Source organism: Oncorhynchus kisutch, linkage group LG10, assembly GCF_002021735.2.
Source record: "Oncorhynchus kisutch isolate 150728-3 linkage group LG10, Okis_V2, whole genome shotgun sequence".
Classification (NCBI taxonomy): Eukaryota; Metazoa; Chordata; class Actinopteri; order Salmoniformes; family Salmonidae; genus Oncorhynchus; species Oncorhynchus kisutch.
Genome location: NC_034183.2, coordinates 16,985,099 through 17,005,008, shown reverse-complemented (window position 1 = coordinate 17,005,008; position 19,910 = coordinate 16,985,099). Strand labels below are relative to the sequence as shown.

The 19,910-nt window shown below is 41.5% G+C and overlaps 1 protein-coding gene and 1 non-coding gene across 2 annotated transcripts in view; one reads left to right on the top strand and one right to left on the bottom strand.

Moving 5' to 3' along the window:
• LOC109898750 (plexin-B2-like) overlaps positions 1–5,822 on the bottom strand; it is a 251,784-nt gene extending 245,962 nt beyond the window's left edge. Inside the window, exon 1 of the mRNA XM_031833225.1 lies at positions 5,415–5,822. The gene's annotated coding sequence lies outside the window, so the exon portion shown is untranslated. The remainder of the gene's footprint in view (positions 1–5,414) is intronic.
• Positions 5,823–18,246: 12,424 nt separating this feature from the next.
• LOC116375998 (U4 spliceosomal RNA) lies at positions 18,247–18,387 on the top strand. The gene has a single exon (XR_004211399.1). It is a non-coding gene; the product is annotated as a U4 spliceosomal RNA (small nuclear RNA).
• The last annotated feature ends 1,523 nt before the right edge of the window (positions 18,388–19,910 follow it).

Here is a 19,910-nt window from a genome sequence, read left to right as displayed (position 1 = left end):
GTGTGAGAGATGTTTCTTGTGGAGTCGTGATGACTGATCCGCTACTCTACAGTTTACAGGCTGCCAGGACCATTATTCTGTCTTCACATGTTACTGTGAAAAAGAGACACAACCAACGTAGTTAATCAAAGCATGGTTTACTACAAATGAAATACTAATGAAGCCTGTGAAGGGAAATGCATTCATGAAGTGGTCATCATAAGGATCTAGGCAAATGCCTTCTTAGTGAACTGTATAACTTCATAGTGCATGGATCACTTTGTGCAAATGAATGAGATACAGTGCATTCGGGAAAGTATTCAGACCCCTTCCTTGTTCCACATTTAGTTACGTTACAGCCTCATTCTAAAATGGATGATCTTTTTTGGGGTCATCAATCTAGACAATACCACATAGTGACAAAGAGAAAATTTGTGGGGGCCTCCCGTGTGGCGCAGTGGTTAAGGGCGCTCTACTGCAGCGCCAGCTGTGCCATCAGAGACTCTGGGTTCGCGCCCAGGCTCTGTCGTAACTGGCCGCGTCCGGGAGGTCCGTGGGGCGACGCACAATTGGCCTAGCGTCGTCCGGGTTAGGGAAGGCTTGGCCGGTAGGGATGTCCTTGTCTCATCGCGCACCAGCGACTCCTGTGGCGGGCCAAGGTGCACAGTGTTTCCTCCGACACATTGGTGCGGCTGGCTTCCGGGTTGGATGCGCGCTGTGTTAAGAAGCAGTGCGGCTTGGTTGGGTTGTGTATCGGAGGACGCATGACTTTCAACCTTCGTTTCTCCTGAGCCCGTACGGGAGTTGTAGCGATGAGACAATATAGTAGATACTAACAATTGGATGCCATGAAATTGGGGAGAAAAAGGGGTAAAAAATAAAATCAATAAAAATAAACAAAAATCTGGAATTTCTTTCCTTCTAAATGTGTTTGAGTCAATCAGTTGTGTTGTGACAAGGTTGGGGTGGTATAGCCATATTTGGTAAAAGACCAAGTGCATATTATGGCAAGAACAGCTCAAATAAGCAAAGAGAAACGACATGTCTTACTTTAAGACATGAAGGTCAGTCAAAACGGATAATGTCAAGAACTTTGAAAGTTTCTTTAAGTGCAGTCGCAAAAACCGTCAAGCACTATGATGAAACTGGCTCTCGTGAGGACCGTCACAGGAAAGAAAGACCCAGAGTTACCTCTGCTACAGAGGATAAGTTCATTAGAGTTACCAGCTTAAGAAATTGTAGCCCAAATTAATGCTTCCGAGTTCAAGTAAAAGACACATCTCAATATCAACTGTTCAGAGACTGGGTGAAATCAGGCCTTCACGGTCAAATTGCTGCAAAGAAACCACTACTAAAGGACACTAATAATAAGAAGACTTGCTTGGGCCAAGAAACACAAGCAATGGGCATAAACAGGTGGAAATCTGTCCTTTGGTCTGATGAGTCCAAATTTGAGATTTTTGGTTCCAACCGCTGTATCTTTGTGAGACAAACGGATTATCTCCGTATGTGTGGTTCCCATCGTGAAGCATGGAGGTAGAGGTGTGATTGTGTGGGGGTGCTTTGCTGATGACACTGTTGGTCATTTATTTAGAATTCAAGAATTCATACTTCAGCAGCATGACAACCACAGCATTTTGCAGTGATACGCCATCCCATCTGGTTTGCGCTTAGTGGGACTATCTTTTGTTTTTCAACAGGACAATGACCCAACACACCTCCAGGCTGTGTAAGGCTATTTGACCAAGAAGGAGAGTGATGTAGTGCTTCATCAGATGACCTGGCCTGCACAATCACCCGACATCACCCCAATTGAGATGGTTTGGGATGAGTTGGACCACAGAGTGAAGGAAAAGCAGCCAACAAGTGCTCATCATGTGGGAACTCCTTCACAAGTCTATTGGAAAAGCATTCCAGGTGAAGCTTATTGAGAGAAAGCCAAGCATGTGCAAAGCCGTCAGAGGCAAAGGGTGGCTACTTTGAAGAATCTCAAATATAAAATATACACTGCTCAAAAAAATAAAGGGAACACTAAAATAACACATCCTAGATCTGAATGAATGAAATATTCTTATTAAATACTTTTTTCTTTACATAGTTGAATGTGCTGACAACAAAATCACACAAAAATTATCAATGGAAATCAAATTTATCAACCCATGGAGGTCTGGATTTGGAGTCACACTCAAAATTAAAGTGGAAAACCACACTACAAGCTGAACCAACTTTGATGTAATCTCCTTAAATCAAGTCAAAATGAGGCTCAGTAGTGTGTGTGGCCACCACGTGCCGGTATGACCTCCCTACAACGCCTGGGCATGCTCCTGATGAGGTGGCGGATGGTATCCTGAGGGATCTCCTCCCAGACCTGGACTAAAGCATCCGCCAACTCCTGGACAGTCTGTGGTGCAACGTGGCGTTGGTGGATGGAGCGAGACATGATGTCCCAGATGTGCTCAATTGGATTCAGGTCTGGGGAACGGGCGGGCCAGTCCATTGCGTCAATGCCTTCCTCTTGCAGGAACTGCTGACACACTCCAGCCACATGAGGTCTAGCATTGTCTTGCATTAGGAGGAACCCAGGGCCAACCGCACCAGCATATGATCTCACAAGGGGTCTGAGGATCTCATCTCGGTATGTAATGGCAGTCAGGCTAACTCTGCCGAGCACATGGAGAGCTGTGCGGCCCCCAAAGAAATGCCACCCCACACCATGACTGACCCACCGCCAAACCGGTCATGCTGGAGGAGGTTGCAGGCAGCAGAACGTTCTCCACGTCGTCTCCAGACTGTCACGTCTGTCACATGTGCTCAGTGTGAACCTGCTTTCATCTGTGAAGAGCACAGGGCGCCAGTGGCGAATTTGCCAATCTTGGTGTTCTCTGGCAAATGCCAAACGTCCTGCACGGTGTTGGGCTGTAAGCACAACCCCCACCTGTGGACGTCGGGCCCTCATACCACCCTCATGGAGTCTGTTTCTGACTGTTTGAGCAGACACATGCACATTTGTGGCCTGCTGGAGGTAATTTTGCAGGGCTCTGGCAGTGCTCCTCCTTGCACAAAGGCGGAGGTAGCGGTCCTGCTGCTGGGTTGTTGCCCTCCTACGGCCTCCTCCACGTCTCCTGATGTACTGGCCTGTCTCCTGGTAGCGCCTCCATGCTCTGGACACTACGCTGACAGACACAGCAAACCTTCTTGCCACAGCTCGCATTGATGTGCCATCCTGGATGAGCTGCACTACCTGAGCCACTTGTGTGGGTTGTAGACTCCGTCTCATGCTACCACTAGAGTGAAAGCACCGCAAGCATTCAAAAGTGACCAAAACATCAGCCAGGAAGCATAGGAAATGAGAAGTGGTCTGTAGTCACCACCTGCAGAACCACTCCTTTATTGGGGGGTGTCTTGCTAATTGCCTATAATTTCCACCTGTTGTCTATTCCATTTGCACAACAGCATGTGAAATGTATTGTCAATCAGTGTTGCTTCCTAAGTGGACAGTTTGATTTCACAGAAGTGTGATTGACTTGGCGTTACATTGTGTTGTTTAAGTGTTCCCTTTATTTCTTTGAGCAGTGTATTTTGATTTGTTGAAAACTTTTTGGTTACTACATGATTCCATGTGTGTTATTTCATAATTGGTGTCTTCACTATTATTCTGCAATGTATAAAATAGTACAAATAAATAAAAACTCTTGAATGAGTAGGTGTGTCCAATATTTTGACTGGTATTGCATGTAAAATGTGATATCAGTTTTTTTTAAGTTTTATACATTTGCAAAAATTTCTAAAAACCTGTTTTTGTTTAGTCATTATGGGTTAATGTGAGTACATTGATGAGGGGACAAAATATTAAATCCATTTGAGGATAAGGCTGTAATGTAACAAAATGTGGAAAAAGTCAAGGGTTCTGAATATTTTCAGAATTCACTGTAGGCTAGCTCTCGAACACCCTTCTCCATTAGCTTCCGCCGCGTGTGAACTACAGAGCTGTGTTTTAACGTTTAGAAACGTCAATCCCTGTTTGCCAAAACAGTTTTTGAAACATGCTGATATGCCCCATATCTTTCACATCAGTGAGAAATAATCTTCCAAATAAAAAAGACACACTTACTGTAGCAGATTTGCACAGATCCATATGCTCTGTGTTCCTCCAGTTGACGAACTACACTTCCTCCCCAGTTAAGCTGGACAGGTTTTAAGAGAGTGCTGATTAAGTACTGTAACATGGATATATGGCCGTGTGGGAACACCCTAAACCCATAAAGGTGTGTAGTAATTTAACCCTTTTTTTAAGTATTTCTCGCTGATATGAATGATACCTTCCTTATATGTTGACCAAAATGACTCCGCACATGCGTCCGCGTGCGCCATCGATTTTGTCTATCCCCACCAGATGCGTTCATGACACCCAGGTTAAAATACCAAAACCAACTGTGAACACATGAAACATTTATGGAAATTTAGCTAGATTACTGTTGCTAGCTAATTTGTCCTAGGAGATAAACACTGGGTTATTATTTTACCTGAAATGCACATGGTCCCTTTTTTGCTGGATAATTTTAGAATTTTTACCCATTTTGAGTCACACGAAATTGAGTGCTCTACTCAGACAATTAATCCACAGATAAAAGGGGAAACCTAGTTAGTTTTTTTTAGCGCCTGGCTACGCAGACGCACCTTGACGTGCGGAGCAGTGTGGGTGAAATCATTGAATAACATGCATTTGTACAATTATTTTGCAAAGCTCTCGCACGCAACATTTGCGGTTTGGGCTGCATGTTACGTTTTCAAAACCGCACCTACCACAAGCGATGCGATTTAAGGTTCATTACGAGAGTCGGGGCTCTTAACCAAACTCCCAAAGCCGATACTATTGTCAACAGGCGCTAAATGTAGTTAGCTATGAATGGGTTAAATGTAGGCTAGACTGCATCTACTCATACAAGTGCATATGCTATGGGCGGTTTAGCAACTAATACTGAGTGACTACAGAAATCCATTTCGTGTTTAAACTGCTCAAACAAAACTCAGGTTCACCATTCATAAAGCATTATTTCCATACAGTTGCATCACTTCATAATGCTGGAGGAAAAACATTTAATCTGACAAAGATAATACTTCCAATCAATATGTAACCTACATTTATATGTGAATTCAAGGGACACGTTTTCTTAGGTTTCAAGACAAATGTGCAAAACATGCGTGTCTCATCGTGTCATGTCTGTTGTACAGAGCGGCGCTATTATCGGAAGTAATACATGTACTACTATCATCGCAAATGTAAATTCAGCAGATGTTTACGCAGGCAAATGAGTATACAGCCAGCTATATTCTAACTGACCCGAAGATGTATTTGAATTCGCTTCTAAAATGTATAGAATATAAAAGATAGACTGGGTCCGTTGCTGTAGCGGGAGAACACCCGTCAAACTCACCTTGGAAGAACAGTATAGTTGCACAAACACAAGCCGTTGGGTTTCAAAGTCCCCCTAAAAATTTAAAATAACCCCGAGGCAAAGTGCATGTAAAGTTCACATTTTACTCTTCCTGAATTCGCGCGGAAAGGGTTACAGAAAGGCACTGTTCCTTAGAAAATACAGTGGGGCACGCACTGGTTGACAATTCCTACGGAAAGACGACACTCAACAAGAGTCCAGAAAATAACAGGGACTTTCTCCACGCCCAGGTACAGGATCACATGATGATTCCAGGTGTTTCTTCTCGAACTCTGGCTAAATTGGCAATACACCTGTGAGATCCGCTCACATCCGCCTTGAGTGACATTGCATTTGAGAACCATGACATTATAGTGGGGAATGCGTGGAGAGGAAGAACGCAACATCGACCGGGACGAGAGAGGAATTATTCTCCTCCCCCTTCCAGGCAATGGTTACGAAATATCAAGAAAAGCGAAGGAGCAAGTAGTATAATATGGTATTCGGTCGCCACCGGCTTCAACTCATTGTAATGAAGGGAATGCATTGGAATAGCTCATGCATGCGAGTTCACATTCAGTTAAAAATGATATTGGAACATATACCGGATAGGTGCAGTGAAATGTGTTGTTTTACAAGGTCAGCCACAGTAGTACGGTACCCCTGGAGCAAATTATGGTTAAGTGCCTTCCTCAAGGGCTCATCGACAGATTTGTCAATTTGTTCGTTTTTGTATTCCATCCAGCAACCTTTTGGTTACTAGCTCAACGCTCCAACCTCAAGAAGGATACCTGCCGCTCTATGGCATAGTTGTCTTAACCTTGATGTTTATTTCAAAATTTTAAAGTGGTTTTATTTTTTAATCTGTTGCAGATTAATGTCTAATGGAAGATTATGGCCGTTTTATTCCTCGGATGTAAAAATGTATATTCTAAATCCAACCAACGATTCAAACCATCCAAAAGCATTTGCTTGTCCAAACTTGTCCCTAGGGTCATGGGGGATCATGGTTGATAATGATAACTGCCTCATGATGTCATAAATCAACTCTAATGTCTTCAAGATGGAGGTCATGATAAATAAAGTATTTATGACTATGACATAGCATATTCTTTGCAGTTTCAAGGGCAAATCCAATCACATACAGTACCAGTCAAAAGTTTGGACACGTACTCATTCCAGTGTTTTTCTTTATTGTCACTATTTTCTACATTTTAGAATAATTGTGAAGACATCAAAACGATTAAATAATATAATGGAATCATGTAGTAACTAAAAAGGTGTTAAACAAATCAAAATATATATTTTTTTTAAGTAGTCACCCTTTGCCTTGATGACAGCTTTGCAAACTCTTAGCATTCTCCCAACCAGCTTCAAGAGGTAGTCACCTGGAATGCATTTCAATTAAAGGTGGGGAATGTTAAAAGTTAATTTGTGGAATTTCTTTCCTTCTTAATGCGTTTCAGCCAATCAGTTGTGTTGTGACAAGGTAGGGGTGGTATACAGAAGATAGCCATATTTGGTAAAAGACCAAGTCCATATTATGACAAGAATAACTCAAATAAGCAAAGAGAAACGACAGCCCATCATTACTTTAAGACATGAAGGTCAGTCAATCTGGAAAATATCAAGAACTTTGAAAGTTTATTCAAGTGCAGTAACAAAAACAATCAAGGACTATGATGGAAATTGGCTCTCATGAGGACCGCCACAGGAAAGAAGACCAGCCTCAGATTGCAGCCCAAATAAATGTTTCCATATGTGTTATTTCATTGTTTGATGTCTTCACTATTATTCTTGTGTACACCAGCCAGGTCTCATAGACTAGACATAAAGAAATCCAGGGTACTCAAATTAGTATGATATGTTACTTTTGGTATGGTTACACAAGAAAGATGGTTACTTAAGGCAAAATTAGGGTGGTTGGGTGGGTGTATTAAGCGACTTTCTATCAACCCAAAGGCTGCGAGTTTGAATCTCATCATGGATAACTTGTGCAAATGTTCAACTACTTACAACTTTTAAGCTACTTTACAACTAACCCAAACCCTTTTAGCTGTACCTTCCCCTAACCCTAACCTGAACCCTTTTAGCTAACCCTAACCCTAACCTTAACCCTTTTAACTAACCCTAACCCTAACCTTAACACTTTCAGCTAACCCTGACCTTAACCCTTTAACCTAACTCCTAAACCTAACCGCTATTCCTAAACCCTATTTTAGCTAACGTTAGCCAGAGGCTAAAGTTAGCTATCTAGCTAGAATTCGTTACATATCTTACATTTAGCAAATTTGTTACATATACCGCATTTTGAAAATGTGTAATATATTGTACGTTTTGAAAAGTCATAACATTATACGAGTTGTAATTTGTAACATATTATATGAAATGGGTGATGGACAGCCACAAATGAATAGATACCATACAAAACATATCGTACGAAATGGAGTGTCTTAGATTTACACACATCATCTGATATGTTTTGAAACATTACATGGTGTTGTAACACTATTTAATCCATTGTAGTGCAACACCTTGCCAGGGACTGGGAGCACTAACAGAAAATGTTGAAAACAGTAGTTTGATGTTTGAGTTCTGTTTAGTGCAGAATTAGATACCTTCTCTTTTGTTGTCCTTTCCTCTCTATAAAACATCTAAAACTGTTGTGGTGCCCTCAAACCCTGTATAATGCAGAGTTAGATATCTTCTCTTTTGTTGTCCTTTCCTCTCTATAAAACATCTAAAACTGTTGTGGTGCCCTCAAACCCTGTATAATGCAGAGTTAGATATCTTCTCTTTTGTTGTCCTTTCCTCTCTATAAAACATCTAAAACTGTTGTGGTGCCCTCAAACCCTGTATAATGCAGAGTTAGATATCTTCTCTTTTGTTGTCCTTTCCTCTCTATAAAACATCTAAAACTGTTGTGGTGCCCTCAAACCCTGTATAATGCAGAGTTAGATATCTTCTCCTTTGTTGTCCTTTCCTCTCTATAAAACATCTAAAACTGTTGTGGTGCCCTCAAACCCTGTATAATGCAGAGTTAGATATCTTCTCTTTTGTTGTCCTTTCCTCTCTATAAAACATCTAAAACTGTTGTGGTGCCCTCAAACCCTGTATAATGCAGAGTTAGATATCTTCTTCTGGAGGATTGTAATGTTCAATGTTGATTTATGCAACAATCCACCCAAGGTTTTACAGCAAACATAGCAAGATTCTGTATTCGCCTCTAGTATTAAAGTATACACATGTGGGAATGGTTTGTGTCATCATTAATGTAATTGTGTCTAAAGGTTTTGATATCCGTTCATCCTGAATCATTACACCTCATAGCACAACAAGCTGCTTACTACTAATATATAAGTATAATTTTATTTATTCAAACATGCTTATAACATTATGTAAAATAATAATAATGTAAAAAAGTATTGAATAACCCACAATCCTATGAAAACAGAGCGAAGTGTCAACATAGGAAGTGCAAGGAGATTGAAACCAGGCTTCAAATCAGTTAATTCGCTCTCTTAGATCTATGTTATCCTCATAAAAGATAGTAACATTTTTAGCACCATATTAAGCAGGATGTTTTTGGGGAGTAAACTGAAATGAACAAATAATTGAAACGACCTGCATTCATTAAGTATAAATTGGTTGTCAATTTTTTTAATCAATTTTAATTCACTCCAGAATATTTTTTACGGTGTGGCAGTATTTTTGAGTGTGTAATATTCCAATGAAATTCCACTGAAATGTACCATATTATTGCCCCAGAAGTCAGGGATTCAATGCCGCTTTCGCCTGTCCCACTTTCCTTCTTCTCGGACACATGTTTTTAATGTCTAAATAAAGGAGGAGTTCCATAAAAAATATTCTCAATATGCCCTTATCATCAATCAATATTTAGACTATAAACTATTTGCATTTCTTAACCGTTTGATTGTACGAGACACACAGCTTTTTGTGTGTGTGTTTTGATGCTGCCTTTTTACATGCGCTGAAAACAATCTTTACATTTTTTTTATTCAGACTGAAGAACAATTGGGGCGTTTTAGAATACTTGTATTCTGTTTTAAAACACTTTCTGTGTAAACTTTGGGTTTACATTCAAACACAATCCAAACACCAGATCTTAGGTTAGGTGTACTACTTTCCATGGTTTTATTAGACAATCATGGTGTTTTGAGTCTTTCTATTTTTACAGTGTTATAGGCCTATACACCGCTTGAAGGATTGAAATTGTAAGATAATGTTTAGATAACTTAATTGATTTTAAAACCCATATGATGAATGATGAAACCATTTGTTTTTCTTGTTGTATTGACTCCATCAAGCCTAGGCCTGCCTGTTACTGTATAATGAAATAGTCAATCCTTCACAGTTACTAGCAGTGGCTGTCTTGGCTTTTCACCTCAGAAGGTGAGGTTGCATCATGCACTGTTAGTTGTAGGCTATACTAGACAACTTTGAAGATACTTAGGATCCCTAACCTTTCCAAACACACCTCTCCTGAATGCTGTCTCATTCCAGCGAGGGGCTAAAACGTAGCTGCATGTGAGACTGAACCCAGATCAGTTTTCTCAACCACCAAACATCATCACCTCACCAACCACTTGAAGAGTTTATATTCCTGCCTGGGAGCCTCATCTCACATAACACTGCAGTTTGGCACATGGAGTAATAGTTTTATGGCCCTGTCTCATAATCCTTGCTGTGCTCTGGTTGGGTGTCAGTTTTGTAAGTGATTTACGGCCATGCAAATGAGCCTGTCTGTCTGGGGGAGCGACGTGTCGTCTTTGCCCGAAGGGCCCTGAGGGACGATGGGGCTGAGGGGGTGTGAGTCAGCCCCTTACTGCTGACACAGCCAGAAGAGTGGCAGAGATGCAGCAGAGAGGCTGAGGGAGATGGGGGAGATGGCCTTCACAGGTTTTCACATTGACCGATGAGATGGAAACTAATGTCAGGTAAACAGACACAGAGAGATGGAGTGAGATCGACAAACAGAACACTACTATCAGAGCAGAAACTGAACACTCAAGAAACACAGCTAGGATAGTGGATATAGCAAAACAAGCAGAGCCAAATCTGCTGTCTATATGATGCTTGAGTTCACAATGCTTGACCTGTTTGTCTAAGTGTTCAGGAGTAATGAGTCTTGGAAGTAGGTTATAGGCTTGACCACACCAAGCCAGGGAAGCTGTCACACACTTCTGTATGTCTTAATTTCTTGTTCTTTCTTATTTTTGGGGGAAGGAATTATCTGTGTATTGTTATTGTATTGCTATTGCTGCATTGTTGGAGGTAGAAACATTAGCATTTCGCTGCACCTGCGAAAATATCTACAAAAGTTTGCACGCGACAAATAAACTTTGATTTGATTTGAATGGAGATCGTTCATGTGAATATGATCAACTGGCAAGCAAGGAATAATCAAGAAACATGCTGTTTGTTGCCTGTATACTTGTATGATGATAGCATATTTGTATTTGATCATTTTCTCATTACATATTGACTAGCGAATGATAGTCAGCCCCTTACTGTTCTCATACGTAACGTACTGGGACTGACAGAGATTGACTACATGGTTCATTACCCAAGGAGATGAGTGGAAGGTGGTGATTAGGGGCGAGCACGTCCCCATCCACATCGACGGGGTTGTAGTGGAGCTGGTCGAGAGCTTCATGTTCTTTGCCGTCAACATCACTAAGGACTTAACATAGTCCACACACACCCGCACAGTCGTGGAGCATCTTGACTGGCTGCATCCCCGCAGAGAGCTACACAAAGTTGTGTGGACAGCCCAGTACATTACGGGAGCCGAGCTCCCTGCCATCCAGGACCTCTATATCAGACAGTGTCAGAGGAAGGTCCAAAAAATTGTCAAAGACTCCAACTACCCAAGCAATAGACTATTCAACCTGCTACCATCCAGCAAACGGTGCCAGAGCATTGGCTCTCGGACCAACAGGCTTCGAGACAGCTTCTACCTCCAAGCCAAAAGACTGCTAAATAGTTCATTAAAAGGTTGATCTGCACTGACCCAATCTTGCACTAACTCTGTGTACACTCACCTTCTTCTTTCCTGAGCGGCCTTTCAGGTTATGTCGATATAGGACTCGTTTTACTGTGGATATAGATCCTTTTGTACCTGTTTCCTCCAGCATCTTCACAAGGTCCTTTGCTGTTGTTCTGGGATTGATTTGCACTTTTCGCACCTATGTACGTTCATCTCTAGGAGACAGAACATGTCTCCTTCCTGAGCGGTATGACGGCTGCGTGGTCCAATGGTGTTTATACTTGCGTACTATTGTTTGTACAGATGAACATGGTACCTTCAGGCGTTTGTAAATTCCTCCCAAGGATGAACCAGACTTGTGGAGGTCTACAATTATTTTTCTGAGGTCTTGGCTGATTTAGTTTGATTTTCCCATGATGTCAAGCAAAGAGGCACTGAGTTTGAAGGTAGGCCTTGAAATACATTCACAGGTACACCTCCAATTAACTCAAATTATGTAATTTAGCCTAACAGAAGCTTCTAAATCCGTAACATAATTTTCTGGAATTTTCCAAGCTGTTTCAAAGGCACAGTCAACTAAGTGTATACAAACTTCTGACCCACTGGAATTGTAATACAGTGAATTATAAGTGAAATAATCTGTCTCTAAACAATTGTTGGAAAAATTACTTTGTGTCATGCACAAAGTAATGTCATAACCGACTTGCCAAAACTATAGTTTGTTTACAAGAATTTTGCGTGGTTCAAAAAGTCAAAAACGAGTTTTAATGACTCCAACCTAAGTGTATGTAAACTTCCGACTTCAACTGTAGACAGGTGTGTGCCTTTCCAAATCATGTCCAATCATTTGACTTTACCACAGGTTGTAGAAGCATCTCAAGGATCTTCAATGGAAACAGGATGCTGCTGAGCTCTATTTCGAGTCTCATAGTGAAGGGTTTAAATACTTATGTAAATAAGGTATTTATGTTTTTGCTTCATCATTATGGGGTATTGTGTCTAGATTGTTTTTATTTAATACATTTTAGATTAATGCTGTAACGTAACAACATTTTGAAAAAAGTCAAAGGGGTCTGAATACTTTCCCGAAGGCACTGTATATAGTCTTCTACTGCTCCAAAACCGCCCTAAAAAAGCCAGACTATGGTTTGCAACTGCACATGGGGACAAAGATCGCACTTTTTGGAGAAATGTCCTCTTGTCTGATGAAACAAAAATAGAACTGTTTGGCCATAATGACCATCGTTTGGAGGAAAAGGGGGAGGCTTGCAAGCCGAAGAACACCGAAGAACATGTTGTAGGGTTGCTTTGCTGCAGGAGGGACTTTTGCACTTCACAAAATAGATGGCATCATGAGGGGGAAAAATGTTGTGGATATATTGAAGCAACATCTCAAGACATCAGTCAGGAAGTTAAAGCTTGGTCGCAAATGGGTCCTCCAAATGTATAATGACCCCAAGCATATTTTCAAAGTTGTGGCAAAATGGCTTAAGGACAACAAAGTCATGTTATTGGAATGGCCATCACAAAGCCCTGACCTCAATCCTATAGACAATTTGTGGGCAGAACTGAAAAAGTGTGTGCAAGCTAGGAGGCCTACAAACCTGACTCAGTTACACCAGCTCTGTCAAGAGGAATGGGCTTTGTTAAAGAGGAATTGAGGAATTGACCCAAGTTAAACAATTTAAAGGCAATGCTACCAAATACTAATTGAGTGTATGTAAACTTCTGACCCTCTGGGAATGTGATTAAAGAAATAAAAGCTGAAATAAATCATTCCCTCTACTATTATTCTGACATTTCACATTCTTAAAATAAAGTGGTGATCCTAACTGACCAAAGACAGGGAGTTTTTACTAGGATTTAATGTCAGGAATTGTGAAAAAACTGAGTTTAAATGTATTTGGCTAAGGTGTATGTAAACCTCCGTCTTCATCTGTACATATGGTCACTTAGTTGACAGTGCTTGTCAGAGCAAAAATCAAGCCGCGAGGTCGAAGGAATTGTCCGTAGAGCACCGAGACAGAATTGTGTCGAGGCACAGATTTGGGGAAGGGTACAAAAAATGTCTGCAGCATTGAAGGTCCCCAAGAACACAGTGGCCTCCATTATTTTTCAATGGAAGACGTTTGGAACCACCGAGACTCTTCCTAGATCTGGCCGCCCGGCCAAACTGAGCAATTGGGGGAGAAGGGCCTTGTGCAGGAAGGTAACCAAGAATCCAATGGTCACTCTGACAGAGCTCTAGAGTTCCTCTGTAACCTAAAAAAATGTGGAAAAAGTCAAGGGGTCTGAAAACTTTCCAAAGGCAATGTTTACACACACTACACCTCCACTACATGTGCACGCATAACACACAAGCATACCTACACAACACAAACACACGTACTTTTACACTGATCATATGCTGCCACTACTACTCTTTATTTTACTCTTACTATTATCTATCCTGGTGCCTGTCACTTTACCCTGCCTTCATGTACATATATATATATATCTACTACGTTAAATACCTTATACCCCTGCACATTGATCTGGTACTGGTACTCCCTTAACATAGATCCATTCTTGTGTATTTTATTCCTCTTCTGTTACTATGCTTTTATTACTTTTAACTGCATCGTTGGGAAGGGCTCGTAAGCAAGCATTTCACAGTAAAGTCTAGTTTTCGGAAATGTGACAAACACCATTTGATTTGATTGCAGCACTCGGTTTCTTAATATTAGATCAGTTTGCTCAGTCATTTTCCCGATAATAAATTATTCTATTCACACAATGTTAGTATTGAAGTCAGTGAGTTCATTCTCTCTTCTTGAGTGTTCAGTCAAGGTCTAACCAAAACTTGTAGTTCAGTAGCATGCTTCAGCACCTGTTTGTCATATATGGATAGAGTGCACTCTGCTGGTTCCTTATTGCAGTGCATGTGTTAAAGTGCCTGCATTAATTATGCACAATGTTAGTGCTGTACTTCATTCGGTGAGAGAGCTGTGTTTTGCCGACATATACATATACATGCATGCTTATCTTTGGGACGATGTATAGATTACGTACTGTTAACTCTGCCTACTGTACATGTGGGTATTACTATATCGTCATTAAAACTGTGCACATGTAATAACTTTGTGACCAGTATTGATATCGTTGCATTGTGCTACTATGTATCTCCAAATATATTCAACATTGCTATGCGATACAGTAGTATCAGCTTATACAAAAACACATGCACTATTATGACTTTCTGTGTCAGTGTCTGAAGGTTGCCAGATGTAGCATCTCTGGGATGGAGTTCAGAAGACAGGAGACATGGGGATAACAGATGGAGGCTGCTCGTGGACACAGGAAGCTGTCACAGGGGGAGGGGGGGCTGATGCAGGGCGTGAAGACTCGCTAGAGAGACAGAAGAAGGTTATTTAAAGGAGCAGTTTTGTTACGTCCCAATTGGCACACTAATCCCTATACAGTGCACTACTTTTAACCAGGTTCCATAAGTAGTGCACTATATAGGGAATAGGGTGTCATTTGGAATGCATCCTTTGATTTGAATGGCTCCATGACCTAGCAGAGCACAGCACTGTCTGCCAATATGACTTATTGCAGTGGAAGCCTGTGACGGCCGGGGATGTTTTGAGTGACCTAACTTTACTGTGTGCAGACTAGAGCCTTGGCTGGTTGTCTGTACTGTAAAGCATAGTGTGACACAGGGAGAGGAGAGAGAGAGAGGGGCTGGCCAGCATCAATGCCTGCCTGTCTGTCCCCCAGCCTGCTGTGATATAAATCGGACCACACACACACACACACACATGGCATACAAACACACAGACACATACGTGGCACACACACACAGTGGCACTCTGAGTGGCACAGATACACACACACAAACAGAGACACACACGTACACAGGTGAACAGGTACTCCCTCCCTACAAACAAACACACACTTCATTATACCCGCTGATCCTGATGAATCACTGATCAGTGATTTAAGGCGGCTGAGTGTGTTGGTGGACGGAGGTCTGAGAGTGTGATTGGTTGGGTCTAAGCTGGATCAGCCTGGTTGGCAAACACCAGTCTAAGGGTTTTACCGGAAAGCCATACTTACATTTCCCAGACAAAAATTCCTACTTAACCTAGTAGAAGCTGCTACACATGACATAAGTTTATCCTTATACTGGATGGCATTGACTTAAAAACAAAGCTCTACAATTGAATACACTAAACAAAAAAAGGGATGATGCCAGTGTGTTTAAGATCATGGACTACCACTGGGCCCTATTGGAAAGCAGGGTATTATGTCAGCTGGACCAGATCTAATCTATAGCATGTCACAGGTGATTACTAAAATCACACATCCCCGAGTGGATGGCTGGAAATCCAGTAAGATTCTTGATAGGGCTTTCAGAGAAAAGTAATCAAGGCACCTCAAGAGAATTAAAGCGTATTATCCCCCCTGACCACCACCATTATCAAATGTCCTCAACTGGCATACAGGTGTGGCACACAAGCCTGGTTTGAGAGATCGTTCATCTGGTAAAGTGAACGCAGCTCTTCTCATATTTTCTTGGGTTGCACTGAAGTAATAGCCAGTTTGTAGTGTGATGATGAAAATGGATTGCCATGCTAGGCTCAGAATGAAACAGAAGCTTACCGGATTCATTTCAGATTATGTGGCCCAGACACAGTGTAATCCCTTTATCTACATACTTACCTGTCCTGTCCCTGACGGTGATCCTGCCACTGTAAGACTAATTGCACCTGTCTATGACTGGCAGGAGCAAATCCTCCCTATTGTGTCAGCAGCACAGCACAGGACAGGCCGCTTTACAACCTGCATGCTACTGGTTATCTGCTGCTGAGCCTACATTATATAAAGTAAATGGCATTATCCCATTGAGGTTTCACAACAACAGAAATGCTTTTAATGTTCACTCTCCATAGGAAATGAGGGTTTATTATTATTATTATCCGGCTTTGCATTGATATTTAGAAGAAGCTTAGTGTATTAGGCATTATTACCTATCCATCTCAACTGGTATCAATCTGACTATGAAATGAACCTTTACTGTAGGAGATATGAGACATATGGGTAGCTAAGAGGCCAAAACTACACAACGCAGTGTTTTTGCATTGATATGCAAGAATATGTAGCTTACCCTTTCCATCATTTCTGCATAGAAATGACAGTTCTTATAATAGCTGAAATTGTCATGCTGTAGTCAAGTGGATACTTCAACTGATTATGTGAGAGGTCTCCTTCAGGGGTGGAAACACAGGGAACAGAATCATCAAGTTACAAATGGAGCCTACAGTCATACGGTCTACACACCCCTTGCACAGTCTACACATTTTGCTGCCTTAAATGAAATGTAAAAAGAGATTACTATTCCACATTTTTAAAGTGAAAGAAAAATCAGAACATTTTCCAAATTAATAACAAATACAAAATTAAGATCTCTTGACTGCATGTCTACACACCAGTGGTAGAAGCACCTTTGGCAGGCATTGCAGCTCAATTATATATATTTTTGAACTTGGAGGTAATCACAGAAATCATCTTTAAACTATGCCACTTTGCATGGATTAGATTCCCATCTGGTGGTTTGAATGGCACACTACGGAAGCAATCTATCAGACTAGAGACCGCTGATAGGCGCTTGTTCATTTCATGAGCTTCAGTGGTAGCTAGGGATAGTTTGGTGGTCAGTCAATGAATATGTTCTTTATATCAATGAACCGCCTAGTGTTAGTGTCTAAATAGAAGTGACAACACCTCAAGGATAGAACGAAGGTACCAACCGTGAGACAAAAATGGTCCCGTTTTCAACCACTAAAGGATACAAGTGCCATGCTTCCTATAGGCCCACCATACGTGCGTCAAATGAGAACATTGCAATCAGAAATGTAAAATGTAGCTGACAGGACATGCTTCTAAATTCTGCTGAAAAGTCTCAGTTTTCTACATATAAATAGATTCCTATCTGAATACCCAATAAGGACGTTTTCACACATATGTCTGAGTTCGATTATTTGTTACATTGTACTTTTTTCATTTGGTCCGGTTGGTTTCACATTGCCAAATGTCAAACCACCTAAAATGCCTAAACAAAACCAAGTGTTCATGCAAGTAATTTGTTTATTGGAGAGGCAAATGCTCACATTATAATGATCAAGAAGCCTAACTTGTATCCCTTGTTACATATTACTTTCGCTTTGGTCTTCCAACAATAGCCGCTCTAACTAAACTGCGACGTGAAAAGGCGTACAACACCCATGTAGCCTAATCTGCATTTCATAACCTGCTCGCAGCCAAACAACCAATAATACAACAGAGTCTCTAAAGCATACTGTACTGTCTGATAATACTTTTTCCTGTGTTAGGTCCGGACTGGTTCTGCAGCGAACCGCACAAGACAACCCTTTTAGAACAAACCACGGTGCGTTGTTTAGTGCGCTCCCGAGTGACGATTGTGGAAATAGGAAATAAACGGTAAAAAACGAGCCACAATTCGGAAAAACCGCTACAAAGCCATTTTGTGGGAAAGCCCCTAAGCCTATTCTTGTTTTATCCAGCCTGTAGACAACTGATCAGTTATCTCCAGTTCTCCACATGTTGACACAATGTATCCCACAATGCACGGCATGTCTTTGAATATTTTAAATAAAAATGTAAAACATTTTTTTATAATTGCGTTCACATCATAATATCATTTTACACGTTTCCCTAATCAATCTCTATTTGTGTATTGTTTATCTTTTTTTTTTATTGAAACCGTCATAGGAATCATCATTCTGTCGCAACTAAATCCACCCAATCCCACAATTGTTTATCTTTGCGCAGTGGCAGTATCGTAGCCTATGAGGTTTATCCGAGGCGCGATTATTGCTAGTTGAAAACTTTACCCAATACCCCGCCAAGACGACTTGAAATATAGTTGGCTTTGGCAATTTTTGATGGTCTCTCAGGAGACTGATATGCTTGTGAAATATAAACCCTGAATCGTACTTAGTGTTATTAATAATGCTACCGTTAACGAGCGCATGAAACGCTATTCATCATGCAAATCTGAAATGATCTGCGTTGTAAATCACTGGGTTTGTTCGAATATGAGGCCGACAGTGCAGGTGAGTAATGACTAACTGATCTACAGAGAACCTTGCATCAGAAATAACTGCTCATGGGCCTCCAGGGTGGCGCAGTTGTCTAAGGCACTGCATCGCAGCACTAGCTGTGCCACTACAGATCCTGATTCGAGTCCAGGCTCTGTCGCAGCTGGCTGCAACCAGGAGACCCATGGAACCATTGGCCCAGCATCGACGGGTTCGGGGAGGTTTGTTCTTGTACCATCGCACTCTAGTGACTCCTGTGGCGGGCCGGGCGCAATGCACGTTGACACAGTTGACAGGTGTACGGTGTTTCCTCCGACACATTGGCGCGGCTGGCTTCCAGGTTAAGCGGGCATTGTGTCAAGAAGCAGTGAGGCTGGATTATGTTTCGGAGGATGCACGGCTCACGACATTTACCTCTCTCGAGTCCGTACGGGAGTTGCAGCGATGGGACAAGACTGTAACTACCAATTGGATACCACGAAAAGGGATCAAATAAATAACTACTCATTATTATTTGTAGATCAGTCAGTCATTTACAATTGACCAATTATACATTTCGGTTTTGATCCTCTCGAACATGGCCAATGTAGCAAGTAACTACCCTTCTGTGTGCTAAAGATGGCTGCCGTCTTATCGGCTCTTAACCAACTATGCTATTTTGTTCGTTTTTTCACGTTGTTCGTAACTGGTTTTGTACATAATGTTGCTGCTACCATCTCTTATGACCGAAAAGAGCTTCTGGACATCAGAACTGGGATTACACACCTCAAATTGGACAAGGAGTTCTTCAATGAGTCGGATGCGAGGGATATACTATGGACACCCAACCAGGCCCAGATCCCCGTGATTCACTGGAAAAGGAAACAGATTTTGAGGAAAGAGATCAGGATGTCTTGTGAGGATCAGGCGACGAGTGGCTAATCTGCACATGCCTTCCATCCTGCTAGCTAATGTTCAATTGCTGGAAAATGAATGGGACGAACTGAAAGCATGTATATCCTACCAACGAGAAATTAATAACGGTAATATCTTGTTTCACAGAGTCATGGCTGAACGACGACATTAAGAACATACAGCTGGCTGGTTATACAATCTATCAGCAGGACAGAACAGCAGCCTCTTGGAAGACACGGGGCCTATGCATATTTGTAAACAATAGCTGGTGCACGATATCTAAGGAAGACTCAGGGTTTTTCTCACCTGAGGTAGAGTATCTCATGATAAGCTGTAGACCACACTATCTACCTAGAGAGTTTTTATCTGTATTTTTCGTAGCTGTCTACATATCACCACAGACCAAGGCAGGCACTAAACCGCACTCAATGAGCTGTATTCCGCCATAAGCAAACAGGAAAATGCTCATCCAGAGGCGGCGCTCCTAGT